The sequence below is a fragment of the Silene latifolia genome, chromosome 6 (genome assembly GCF_048544455.1).
Source record: "Silene latifolia isolate original U9 population chromosome 6, ASM4854445v1, whole genome shotgun sequence".
Lineage (NCBI taxonomy): Eukaryota > Viridiplantae > Streptophyta > Magnoliopsida > Caryophyllales > Caryophyllaceae > Silene > Silene latifolia.
Genome location: NC_133531.1, coordinates 79,336,661 through 79,351,317, shown reverse-complemented (window position 1 = coordinate 79,351,317; position 14,657 = coordinate 79,336,661). Strand labels below are relative to the sequence as shown.

General features: G+C 35.2%; 2 long non-coding RNA genes across 2 annotated transcripts; one reads left to right on the top strand and one right to left on the bottom strand.

Moving 5' to 3' along the window:
- The first annotated feature begins 709 nt into the window (after nucleotides 1-709).
- LOC141658804 (uncharacterized) lies at nucleotides 710-1,990 on the top strand. The gene is made up of 3 exons (XR_012549440.1): nucleotides 710-820; nucleotides 1,364-1,420; nucleotides 1,573-1,990. It is a non-coding gene; the product is annotated as an uncharacterized LOC141658804 (long non-coding RNA).
- A 1,419-nt stretch (nucleotides 1,991-3,409) lies between these two features.
- On the bottom strand, nucleotides 3,410-12,715 carry LOC141586912 (uncharacterized). The gene is made up of 2 exons (XR_012519652.1): nucleotides 12,507-12,715; nucleotides 3,410-3,705 (listed from the first exon to the last, which is right to left on the bottom strand). It is a non-coding gene; the product is annotated as an uncharacterized LOC141586912 (long non-coding RNA).
- Nucleotides 12,716-14,657: the final 1,942 nt, after the last annotated feature.

Sequence of the window (14,657 nt, the reverse complement as noted above, 5' to 3'; positions counted from 1 at the left end):
GCTTCCGCTACTCTTGGTTCCAACTTCCAACGCTTCTCGTATAACTAGTCCGTTATTGGTTACGAAAATATTGTTCGTATAAAATTGTAAATATTAATCTTTCCTATTGCGATAGATTTTCACTAAGGTACGTACGTCTATGTCTATATCTCATCTTCAAGCGTTGCCTCCTAATTTCATTTCATTAATTATTGTTTGTTATTTTTATATTATTGGCGACTAAATTTGTTTAATTTGCTTGATTTACCTGCTTAGCTGAAATTAACTTATCCAATTGGCTGAGATTACCTAATTCGTAGTGAATAAGGTTTTAGGGTTTATTATGATTTAATGTACTATAAAGTATAAACAATAAGTCTTGCTTGTGACGGGTCGGATCTTGCGACGGGTATTTTGTGAGTGGAAATGGGTAGAGGGGACAAGGTGGGCACCCATCCCATGTGCTCCTTCTCTCACTCTCACCCCATGGGTTTTGTGAAGACATATGATGCAAAATCGTCTCTTGTTTGATGGATATCTGCCTCCGTCACAAATAAGAATTTGTGAAGTATAAATACCTCACCATATCTCTATGTAAGGCAAGACAATTATTATTCAATCAATACAATTACTTTATCATATCCCGTACAAAATAACAGATTTATTTGCTCGCTCATAATTACTTGGATCCATAAATTTGTTTAATTTGCTTGAATCCATATATATAAAACCGACTTAGAACAGAATTGGTAGGCCGCCTGTATATAAATACTCTGTTATTGGTGTTAATCTTCTTCTCAATTCTAGGGTTCTCTCTATCTCTATCTCTACAGCATTCAAGGTACGTCCGTCTATGTTTATATCTCATTTTCAAGCTTTGCCTCCTGATTTATTGTTTTATAATGGTTCAACCTTTATGATTTTAGGATCTGAATTTGAATTATTCAGACCTGCCAAACTGATTCGGTTATGTCGAGTTAGTGTTCGTGTCACGAACCCTTTAACCCAAATCCGACTCAACTAAATCTCGTGTTGTTTTCATATCAACTCAGAATTTTTTTGAACATCCATCCTTACCCTCAGCGATCAAGAGTTTTAGCTATTAACTTTGATTTTAATTATTTATTGTAAATCTCGTGTTGTTTTTGTATCAACCCAGCCACTTACATAAATGAGTCATTAAGTTTCAACCCAAACCCTTTAATTTCGTGTCGGTATGTGTCGTGTTTTTGGGTCATGTCATCGTTTGGTGGCTCTAGAATTGTTATTGTAAAATTGAAATCAAGAGTTATAGCTATTAAATTTGCTTTGCTTTGTTTGCTCGCAATTAACATTGGTGGTTGTTATATTTGACTTGAAACATAAGCTTTAACCTTTTTTCCAGGATGGTGATGTTTCTGCATCTGAGGGGAGGTGTTCTTGGAGCTTGGATAGGAATTGGGTAACTACTTATTTGTCTTTGTTAATCGATAGTATTAATTTGTTGCTCCTAATGAATAGAGCATCTACAATTACAAGAATCAACATAAACAAACTTACCCTCGTTTCACAACCGAATTAGATAACTCATTGCTTTTCATTTTATTTTTGCAGTTTTGGTTTAGCTCATCTAATCAAAGAACAGCTGGAGGACAAGAGGTTGAAGGCCCTTGAGAAGGACAAGCCTCCTCCTCCAAGACCTCATAAGTACATAATTGTTGATTAGTGTATTGCCTTGTAATGGATTCTAAGCTTAAGTATGACTACCACTTTCTTTAATGTTATGTTAACATGTGGTCTTTGTAATTAATTAGATATCTATGTTTGTAGTACTTCTTTGGTCTTTCCTGAAACAGTGAATGATTCACCTTGCCTTATTCATTCATTCTGTCTACATTATTTTTTAAAGAGTCGGGGAGGTGTGACGGGGTGCACCCGTGTATGTGCATTGTTTGGTCTGCTCTTGAAACCAAACCATCCAGTCGTCTCCACGGTCAAATAATAATGACCCAAACCTTTTTACCTTTGTTCAGCATTTGGGTGTATGTTTCAAAACCTAATGGTAATATTATTGCCGCAGTAATTGAACTTCAAGGGAGGGTTATTAGGAATATTTGGTGAGAAAGTCCACATTATTGATGCTAATAGCGAGTTTGGGTCCTTATTGTGGCTATGGCAAGTATGATTCCTCCCACACGGGAAACTATTCATCGATAACATGTAAAACTTCCTTTGGGTAAATATCTAATGGGGCTAACGGGGAAAATCCTTAAGCAACGAACTCCTAAACAATTTGGTAACTCCCACTACTACACCGGTATCATTTAAACTAATCATGCGACAATTTCCATTAAAATGAATGATTCTGGTGATTTTACACCGGTATCATTTAACTAAGGCAGCCCAGAGTTTTTAGATGATTCCAAGAAGCTTTCAACTGAACTTGGAATAATCTGGGTCCCTTCGAATTTAGAAGATTTTGGGTGTGTTGGGTTCTCCGGGGCAATGGGTTTCAACTTTCAAGAAGCCTAGCTCAATAGCCATCTGATTAAAGAGGATGTAGAAAATTGATGCTCCTTCATATTAACGCCCAAATGTGCCTGTGAACAGTTTAAATACAAATGTGTGTGTTGTCCTTAACCACTAAGCTAACTTGTCTCCGGTTCAAAACATATGTCTGTTAAAGAAATATCCTATTTAGACTGCGAATATCATTTTAATATCGTTGCGATCGTCCAAGTACAAAAGTGATCTAAAATATGTATCCCGGTACATAGAAAAAAATTGGTCCATAAGAAAACATAGTATACAATTATTCGTGTCATATATCGATAAAATACTACGGAGTACACCTCTGTGTAAATCATTGTTTTTGTAAACAAATGATTATAATGGAGACTTAATACTCACTTTATCAATAGAAAGATAGGTAAGGGTTAAAATGGGGGTACACAAAAGTGGGAGGTCACCAAAACTCTTGTCGAGTTCCACAAGCATGAAGATGATCATCCATCCCTTGAACTTTCATAGGATATGTTTTCTGCCTGATTCGTTCTATTTTACAGTTGAAGCAAAAATCAATACAGAAATACACCTGAGCAAATAGGTTAACTAACGAGAACTGAATGACCCTCAAGGTCGATCAACAATTTAGGTACATGAATGCTTTGATTCTGATACATATGAATTGGCGCTAGAAAATGTACGCATCCATGAAAATCAAGCGTGAAAAGGAGTATTCTAGTGTCATTATCTCAACATATACTCATAAAGACAGCTTACAGGCGACAAGCTCACTTGTAAGTTAGATGAAGACCTGATTTTGATTTTCAAGCTACTACTCAAAATATGTCTACAACTCAGGGGCGGACCCAGGATTTAATGTATGGGGTAGCAAAAAAAAATTTACTCTATATATGCATGTAAAGGGATTCGATCCCGGGGCAATTAGTGAAAAATCAAAGCCTTTGCCATTGAACCAAAAAATGCTAATTGTACATTTAATGTTATAATATCTACTTATCTACTGTTCAACAATAATTAGGGTAACAAAAATCCGTCTTGTAAACCATTTTTTTTACGTTTGGGGTAGCGGACGCCACCCCTCGCTACTAGGTGGGTCCGCCCCTGCTACAACTTACTCTGTCATACTCGACAACCAATATAATCATAGTAATACATTTTCAAGCCACTACTCAGCTACTGTTTTATCTTCTTCACACTTTCTGGCCGATTCTGCTCTACTTCCTGCAACACAAGATTTTGTCAAAACTAAACTACACAAATGATGATGTTTAATTTTTGAAAATTGAAAATATAATGGATGAGATCACTCTTTACTCACGAGCAAAATGAACTATAAATAACAAGTGAGAGCGAATTGTTTTGAGAGAGAAAATGAGAGTGCGATACTCAAAATTAACACAAAGAGAGAACATGTCAATAGCAATTGAAAAGGCGAACCGAGCTACAAAACGAGAAAAGCAAATAATAATAAACACAAGTATAAGAGACACACACCCCAAATAAACACCTCATCAGTGCACCCTTAATTTAAAACCGCATCTACCCTTAGGGTGTGTTTGGATTGAGTGATTTGGAAGGAAAAGAAAGTGAGGGAGGGTAGAGGATTGAAAATCCTTTGTTTGGATATCAAATAAGGGTGGAAGGAAATGGAGGGGAAGAGATTTGAAAGGTTCCATTTTCCCTCCTCCAAGGCAAATCATACTCTCTCCACAATAGGCAAGATTTGGAAAGAAATTGTATCCAAACACCCACATTTCATTTGCCCTCATCTCCCCTTACCTCCCTTTCCCTTCCCTCCTTCCCTCCTTCCCCCTCCCATTCATTTCCCTTTACTTTTGCTATCCAAACACACCCTTAATTTAAAACCATACGAGATGCACTGAGGAGAAGATGACATTGTTTATTCAAACAAATTTCTATTTCACATTAAATACCATTTATCGGACTTTAAAGAAGGCTAACATGTAATGAATAAAAGATTAGGATAATATAACTAAGAGGACAGTAATTATTAGATTGCTTTCGTACTCGCATTAGCTGCTCTTAACATCCTACTTGGATTTCTATGCATAAATAACCACCATGTGGAAGGTTGGCTACAGCAATTTCGGGGTGAATCACACATGAATGTTTTGATTGTTTGAGCTAAGATTTCTTATCGTGTTATTTGGATCACATAAGTTTACCTAATGATCTAGTACAATATTGAATTTATTTGTCCCTTAGAAATGTACTGGCTATGATTGACTTAAGTAGTGAAAATAATGATGACACGAGGTGTTGGCGAGACTAGAGAAATCAGAAATATCAGCGGCAGCAGCAGCTATTGCTTGTCGGGAAATGCTGAAAAGCAGACAAGAGGAACGCCGGAAGCTGAGAAAGAAGAAGAGAAAGTGGATTCAGGATATGCAAGCCAGAGGGGTCTCTTTTGTGGCCATCTTCTTACTCCTCCACACAGTCACAGCTTGAAGATCTGCTATGGTACCCTATCCCAACCTCTAGTAGGACTCCTTCCCTGTTCTACCCTCCGTCCCCCACCGACCCCAACCTGCTCCCATCTCAAAGCCTGTGGCTACCAAGGCTGGAGTCACATTTTTCATCTCCACTGCCACAATCAGAGGATCACCCCCGATTCAGAGCATTACTAGCCCCACTGCCACTTCGTGTAACACTCATCTACACCATTTTGTTCCTGACCTCAACCCAGTTCTCCTCTCTTAGTATCCTCCACTTCATCACCCTCTTACTCCCATATACATTGTCTTCTTCCATCTTGGATTAATCTAAGCATAGGCTGAATAAGTCCTTAGGCTACTTGGTGTATTCATTCATTTTAGCACCAAGTTTATTATTTTTGGCAGCTCATCAACAGGCTTCACAATGCATACGGAGTTGCAGCTAACAACAATTTTTCGGATTATGTACGTTATGCGGGTTTTTTGTCTCCTTAATTCTACAGGTTTAATTCTTTTGCGACTCCCTTGATTCAGTTAACACTTAGCAAAGTTGGTTACACACACCCTGACTCTCCCTTCATCACACCACGCGCCTATGCACCATAAAACCCTTCTTAAACCTTCCACAACTGAATCCTAAACGCCACACTGTAATTTTCTGATGCACTTGTAATAATAACAGTGATAGTGACATTTTCAGAATAATAATGTTAACATCAATACATACATGCTATTTAATCGCATTTTTGTAGCACCATCACACGCACGCACACATGGACATATACTACACATACATGCTATTTAATCGCATTTTTGTAGCACCATTATGTTGGTGATTTAAGAGTAATTACCGATACATTTAGCGTAATTAAGATTGGTTCGTAGATGGGTAATTTCTAAATAATATAATCTGAGTTCGGGAAGTACGGAGTGTACACTCACATAATTATTTACGGAATTACGGTATAGTTTTCGGTTCGAATAACTATGACGGAGATTGGTAGTAATTAAATTACTCGGGTTTTAATTAATTGAAACCGGAATTTCTGAAGAGTTCTGACTCTTCAGAAATACATCTCCCTATACACTCCTTTGTCATTATAAATAGACAAAGGGATGAGAAGGAATAGTGACAGTGAAACGAAATCTTCTCCTGCATCAAGGAACATATAACATTCTACAACAAAATACTTCTTAATTATATCTCTGTATTATGTGCCGAATACAGAGGGCAACCGTCTTATCTCAATAGAAAGTTCGATACAACCCAGGCACTAAAGTAAGAGTCGAATTGTTCTATTAGGAAAGCATAGCGATTCGGTGCGGTTTTCATTATTGTCAATCCTTATTCGTGCAAAAACAATTTATCTAACAATCTAATAGAACAATTTCGTAATCTTTTAAGATGACGAATGTTATGGAGATGACAATGAAGGTTAACAAATTGGAGAAATTTGGGGGTGTTGATTTGGGAAGTTTGAGGGCTTTTACGTTTTTGGATAACGATTGATCAGTATGTGAATTTGTAAATTTGGTTCAAGTTTTACTTGTCGTTCGCAAAGGTATTCGGTGCGGTACTATGCGATTTTTATTTGCTAGATTGCCGCATAGACAACAGCAAGATCCATATATATGGAAGTATCACAATCAAGAGAAAAGATAAGTATACGTACATTGTTTTTTATTCATGTGATAGTTTGATTAAGTTATAATAATCTTGTCAAGTTAAGTGTTGGTTTGCATTATCTGAATTGGTAAAATATTTGTTACCAAGGCAATTGGAGTAGATGAATTGATCAAAGTCATTTAACATTATCATTGCACCAAGTTCGTAAAAGTTATTACTTAATCTGGTGAATTAATGTATCATTTATAGACGTAATTGTGTCGATCATTTGATATGACGATGTTAACACCATGATCTTGTATGGTGGTTAGTATGTGTAACAAGTCCTTTTGCCTCTCTTGGTTTATGAATAAAGTCAGATTATGTTCATTTATTTGTGTAATTTGATACTTGGTTTAGCGTCTTGTCACAAGTATTGGCGACAATCTGTTTTATTAAGACAGTTTTGTGATCATCATGGGTTTGTTTATTCCCAATGAAACGTTCCAAGTTTGGTTCGTAATATTGATGAAATACCCGGTTCACGAAAATACGGATAAGACAAAAAGCAGTTGGCGAAACATACTTGAAACATCAAACGAGATAAGTAAACTCTCAAGTGATAGCAATGATAATTACTTATAGTTTATATGTGTTGATCATGTGTGTGCACCGTTCACAATTTGTGTGATATGATATTTACTCTTTCATTTCAACACTCGAATGGTGATTTGCTTAGTGTGTTGTTTTGCTATCAGTCTATCACTAATCTCTACCGATTTTATGAATATGTGAATCTAACCATGGTGGTTTACTAGTTGATACTGTATCTTTGTAAAATTAATGTAGTTTCTACTGGATGTTCCATTTGGTACTAATATGCATGCATGTATAGTATATTAATGGTATTTGCCTTCCATGATTGATACGGTTCCGATTAATATACATGGAATATACTCTTGATAATTACGGAGTAATTGCATTTATAATATGGTGGTGTAATCATACATGGATTAAATTCTGCGTGCCAACTTTAAGATAATGTCACAAGTTTGTGTTCAAAGTCGAAATATTGACAGTACTTGTATATGCTTACATAACTTTGTGATCAAAGGGTTTCTGATTTGACATTTGTTATGGTAATAAAAGAATAAGTTTGTACGCTTATCTGGTTTTAGCATGGCAGTGATGATTTGACAAAATGGATTTTATTATAATTCATGAATCTTATCTTATTACCATATTAAAATGTAACAACTAAAGTTGTTAACTCGAATAAGATGAGTGTGCATATTATTAGTATACTCTTATTGATATGGAATGTGCGGTTGAACGGATCATACAGCTGCTCGTACAGTTGAATGGCATAGTATATTATTGGTTTGAGGTGATGTAAAGATCAGGAAATGTGGAGTCCTGAGACACCTTGGTTCATCAAATAAAGAGTTAAGGACATATTTTATGTCAAGTTTCGTCTCGTAGTTATTCATCCTTGTATTTTATAAGAGCAAAATTTAATAAGATGTGTATAAATATTAAACTTTGGTCAATTTTTATTAATTGATTTAATGATAAAGATCATGTTTTCTATCATGTTGTAGTTAATAACAAAGATTTGTTTTGCCCGTCATGGAAAATATTGTCAAAGCATGCATATTTTGACATGATTACTGTTTTCTTTTATATGTTTGATCATAAGTAAGAGTTACAAATAATGATTGTGATTGTTTATATTCTTTTGTGTTTCGTCATTATACGGTGTAGTATAATACGAAAATGAGTCCTATAGAGTGGGAATGAGTGTATTATATAAGTTCTCTTGGATGTAATATACGAAAATGTGGACATTGAGCGATAACATATGGGTATACATATATGGCTTGATAGCATGGTGTATTAATATAAGGCAACACTAAAAATCTGTAAATGGTATCTTAAATAGCCTAATTTTCAAGGAGGAGATAAAACTCACCCATAAATAGAACATAAATATTGAAAATAAATATTGAAATCGTTGTGTTTAAGTTCACATTTTTTATTTATAATGAACATGTAAAGAAATATTTATGAATTGTGATGTTTTGATCAATGGATTTTTACCATATAATCTTGAGAATGATGGTTTGCTATAACCATGGTGAGATTATGGAGTTATGGTGGCTTAACCATGTCAGAGGTACATCAGTAATATTAAATGAACAGTTTTTTTACGAGTCCGGTAATGGAGTAGTCATTTGTTGTAGGATTTTTGACAAGTTGATCTTTGGCATAGACCAAAGATGATTTACCTTGTAAAAGGTGGTTTTGTCATCGTGTTCTTCAATGAAGGACATGGGGTAGGTAATATGATCCTTGGTACTAGGATCAAGGGTGAGAGTATGATTATTATTCTCCAGTTAATATTCCTAAGGGTTGAGAATGACGGTTTTATCTAACAGTAAAAGTGAATTGAAGTCATGACTCGGGTTTTCACACGGGCTTAATTATTGCGGTTTGACAAGTTGAGTAAGTATACTAGTATAGCTAGTACTCATCTTTGGCAAAGAATTAAGCAAGTGTGACAGTGTATAAAGAAACCATGAATTATGGTTTGTCCTATGTCATTTTTCTTTCGGTTTTAGAGGGATAGTATTTTGCAAATTGAAGTACCAAATGTAGAAGGTGATTTTCTACTAGTGGTAGTGTATTTTACTTTGGAAAGTACCATGAGTATATGGATTTCCAAGAAGTAAATTTGCATTATGAGTTTGACATTGGAGTTAGTATGCGTAGTGTTAGCATAGCCGGTTAAGGCTAAGTAGCTAAGGAAATTAATTAATCTATGGTATTACTTAAAAGTATTAGACCAATTTCATCCTTGAATTTTGATAGTGAATATCGGTGCACCAGGGTGTTTGCTATAACACGGTTTATGGACTATCATAAATGGGGATGATCTTGGTTGTCTTTTGTGAGATCTCAGTTTTAGTTGATCACTTTGCATGAAGGGTCAATTATGGACTTGGTTATTAAGTCGGTTGACGGGATGGGTCTAAAACTCGTATAAGATCCTTGGCGATAGGATACCCAATTCCCCTCTAATACAACGTTAGAGGCTGAATTCAATGTGGAAGGCCTATTGTTAAGAGATTGAAGCACACAATAATTTATATTCCGAGGTGTGTGCTTAGACTTGCATGTTGTAAGGTTGATCTTTTGAAAAAGTGTGTTTGCAAGGACACGATGAAAAGAATCAACCTATATGAACATGAAGTAAGCCGCTTCAAGGGAGTATGGGTTTGACTCCCGATATGTTCATGAATAGATATGGGACACTAGGCTTGTAATTAAGTGTCAGTTTATGTAATTTTAGAAGTAAAATTAATTTATGTGTGAGTTATCTTCAAGTATTCAAAATGGGTAGAAAGGGTTCAATGCTTAGTCACACCCCGATACTCGAATATTTGGAATGTGTAATTTCACTATGTGAAAATTCAATCTTCGTGACATTTTCATTTATGCATAAATTGGTATGTTTGTTAGGTTATTTAAATTCTTGAATTACGCTTAAATGGGGGAGGAATGTTGGTGATTTAAGAGTAATTACCGATACATTTAGCGTAATTAAGATTGGTTCGTAGATGGGTAATTTCTAAATAATATAATCTGAGTTCGGGAAGTACGGAGTGTACACTCACATAATTATTTACGGAATTACGGTATAGTTTTCGGTTCGAATAACTATGACGGAGATTGGTAGTAATTAAATTACTCGGGTTTTAATTAATTGAAACCGGAATTTCTGAAGAGTTGTGACTCTTCAGAAATACATCTCCCTATACACTCCTTTGTCATTATAAATAGACAAAGGGATGAGAAGGAATAGTGACAGTGAAACGAAATCTTCTCCTGCATCAAGGAACATATAACATTCTACAACAAAATACTTCTTAATTATATCTCTGTATTATGTGCCGAATACAGAGGGCAACCGTCTTATCTCAATAGAAAGTTCGATACAACCCAGGCACTAAAGTAAGGGTCGAATTGTTCTATTAGGAAAGCATAGCGATTCGGTGCGGTTTTCATTATTGTCAATCCTTATTCGTGCAAAAACAATTTATCTAACACATTACACGCCACACTGCAATTTGCTGTTCTAAGAGGCAACAAACATTTCTGGGTTTCGACTTTCGAGTAATCATAACGATAAAGAGCAGAAAAATGGAGCTGGAGATAATGATTGCGATAAGAAATCATCAAGTGTAGAAATAGGAGTTAAATGGGAGATTAGGAAAAGAACTCGGTTTAATACTCAACGTAAATATGGTAATCAGGAGATAAATTATAATAGTGTGATTAAGGTTAAGACTAGTAATGATGATCATCAATCTGCTAATGCTATGGAGGTTTGCTGTGATAAAGATAAAGATGAAGATGAGGTTGATATTGAAGAAAAACCCAGAAATTTAGGGAAGAGGAAGTGTCGAATTAAGGGGGTGGTATACCTTGATAAGAAGAAAAAGAAAACTAAGGTTACTAAGGCAGCTTCTCAGAAAAAGTTCTTTGAATCTCAACATAGATGGACTGTTGAGTGGTAAACATAACTTCTTTTAATATTAATGTGTGGATTATTCAATCACGGTTCTAATGATGATTCATGTCTTCTTACCCCCAAATTGTCGTTATCTGATGTTGATGATGTATTAATATGTGGACTATAATAGCCAGATTATTTTAGTTTCACATCATTCTGTACTTGCTGTGTACTTGTGCAGTGGAATGTTCATTGTAAATGTTACGAAGTACTAATGGTTTGTTGGTACTTGAATGGTCAAAGGTACAAGCTGGCAGAGATGAACATGTTGAAGATCATGAAGGAAAAAGGGGCGGGTCCGAATAACCCCAGTTTACGACCTGATTTAAGGGCGGAGGCTCGGAAGCTGATAGGTGATACTAATCTGTTGGATCATGTACCTAAGCACATGGTCGGGAAGTTGGCTCCTGTATTGGGTACCGCCACCTGGTTGGAAACCTGGGGATTGCCTGACCCACGACCCGGTTTGTGCCTCGCAGCTCAGGGAAGAAGTATACAACATGAAGAGGTAGAGTGGTAAGGAACGGTTCTGCGGCCGGCATAACCTGGAAGGGGAAATGGAGTATTGGATGGAGAGTGCTGATTTGGTTGAAGTCAGGAAACAAACGGGTATTGATGACCCAAATTGGGTACCTCCACGTGATTGGAAACCTGGGGATGCCTGACCCAGGGGCCAGGACCCAGTTTGTGCATCGCAGCTCAAAGAGCTTAGGGAAAAAGTATACAACATGAAGAAGTAAAGTGGTAAACATGCCTAATAAGTTTATGAAAATGAGTGGTAGTTTAGTACCAACTTATTTTGTACAAGTATTGAATTAAATGTAATGGGAAGATAACTTAATGCTCTGATACTCTATTGTTATATGAATTTTTTTTTTTACAGGACTGTTATTTGTGCAGAGAAATCGAAAAGCTGACATCCAGAAGGGAGCAGGAAAATATGGAGACTGAGAATGCTTGTGAAATATTAAATCTGGGGGAATCACTAAAGCCACTTAAGGTATGATAGATTTTTAAATGGGATTATTTGTACACCAAATTTAGGATGTGCGAGCTTGGTAGCTTTGATTCTTTCACTAGATTACCGAATTCTTAACTTGTTAGCTTTGATTCTTTCACTAGATTACCGAATTCTTAACTTGGTAGCTTTGATTCTTCAACTAGACTATCGAATTCTTAAGGCCAGATTCACACATTTCATCTCCACTACCATCATAAGAGGATCGCCGTCGATTCAGAGTATTATTAAATAAAACATACTCAAGTCTGTATCCAAGGAATCTCAAAAATGCTAATCATGATAAATTTGTAATAATACTAAAATAACAAACAAACAAACAATCATCAATCAATCAAACATAAAAACCCTAAAATTGAAGCTTACCTCTCCTTTAATCCCGTCATCTACAGCTTCTTTAATGGACTCCTTTTGAATTTCTGTCCAGGCTGCAATCCAATCGTCGGACCTCTTTCGGGCATTATAAGCCGCATAAAAACTATAGATACTCAATGTGAAAGCTGCCGAATACAGTAAAATCGATTTCATGTTGCCTTTATGCAAATATTTGCTATATCTCATTTTTCAAGATCGCTGTTTTTTTTAGGGTTTATCGGGGTTTATGTAATTCACTAGTGTTCCACTCATCTAGGTAGCACCAAAACGGATACGGACACATGATACGGTATCACATAAATTTAGGACACGGGACACGTTATTTAAATGTAATAAAATATATATTTTATAATTATTGACGTTCGATTTTATTTTTATAAAATTATTTGATATTAAATTTAAATAAGTGAAGGTGAAATTTGCCCTTAATTATAACTCATTTTCATTTACCATCTAAACGCATCTTCAAATTAATCACTTTTGACAATTCATTTATCGTCTAAAGAACATCATTCACCTCAAATGATGTCCAAATGTCATGGACACGCGTCGGACGCGGCCCAAAATACCATGGATACGCGTCGGACACGTGCCCGAATAAATGTAGAAAGTTAGACACGGCTTATATGTGTCCGACACGTTTCGACGTGTGTCCGAGGAGTGTCGGTGTCGAACACAAGACGGCTGATTAGGAGAAGTGTCCGTGCTACCTAGCACTTATGACATGTAGTGATGTAGTAGTCACCCTTTTCTTTTTTAAGACTGTTTTAATTTAAAGATGATTTACACCCAAATTAAATAAAGATAAATATAAAAAAGATATAATGGAAGGTCTTAATTTAAGACGGCCAAAGGTAACATCATCTAACAATGATTGTGCCTATCAAGATAATTTTATTTAGAAACTTTTTTTAATATTTAAAAGATTTACAAAATATTTGAGTTGTTAATTATAACCATATCCGTAATTGTCTTACAAAACCTTAGGAAAAAACTGATTTTTATTTTAAAAATAAATAAATAATTCAGGAAAAAATAATATGTCATGATAGGAAAAAGAATTAAAGATTACCATTTACTTAGCATTTGGCTAAGAAAAATGTCTACAATGACAATATTAGAAATAAACAACTTCAACGATCACATAAAATAATAGTTTAACTCTCACTTTCTATAGCGTATCAAATGTGTATGATTAGATTACCAATAATATTCGAATAAGATTAAAAAAAATTGAGCTACCATTTAAAAATATTAAATAAGTCTCATATCGATTTTGTTAAATGAGCCAAAAAATTAAATACAAATGAACAAAGTTAAAAATTATGATTTAATGTGGAACTAATAATCCAAGAACCAGCTAACTATGAATAAATCAGTGTACGATAAATATATAGAAAAATTGTGAAAACTATATATAATCTACTATTATATCACCGAATTTTTTTCTTCAAACTGGTTTCAAGCAAATCCATAACAGACGTTAAAAATGTATTGAACTGTCAAATATACTAAATTATGCCAAATTCATAATCTACTATGTGTTTTTATTCACTTAATTGTTTACCGCAATTTGCGTATGGCTGGTTATTAGACTTATTACTTTGTAATGTACTGATTGTGTATTTAAAAGTGCAATAATTTTTACAATAGTTTTTCATATTTTTTTGGAAAATTTCCATTTTGGTCCCTGAGGTTTGCATAATTCCACTTTGGTGTCCCGAGGTTTCGTGTAACTCCCCAACTATCCGGCCAAGATAATTGGAGTGTTACCATCTCAGTTTCCCGAGGTAGGATTTTAAAACTCCAATAAAAAAACATTTTATTAATGTATTGTTTAATGAATTACATAAACGTAAGCAAATGAATAAATAAAATACAACTCGTGACATCTATACTCTTCTAGCCAACTAGACTCGTCTCGTGATATCATCAAGCTCGTCCCGTCTCCCGCGTACTATCCAAACAACCTGAAATAAACCTGCTCCTCATATGACCAAAGGATATCATATGGATCGACACAGGCCACCCCAAAAGAGGTGACAATACACAGACACAACAAACATCAGTTTCATTAAATAAATAAAGTGTGACACGACTCGAGTGTGTGAACATACAACATGACTATGATATGAATGAATC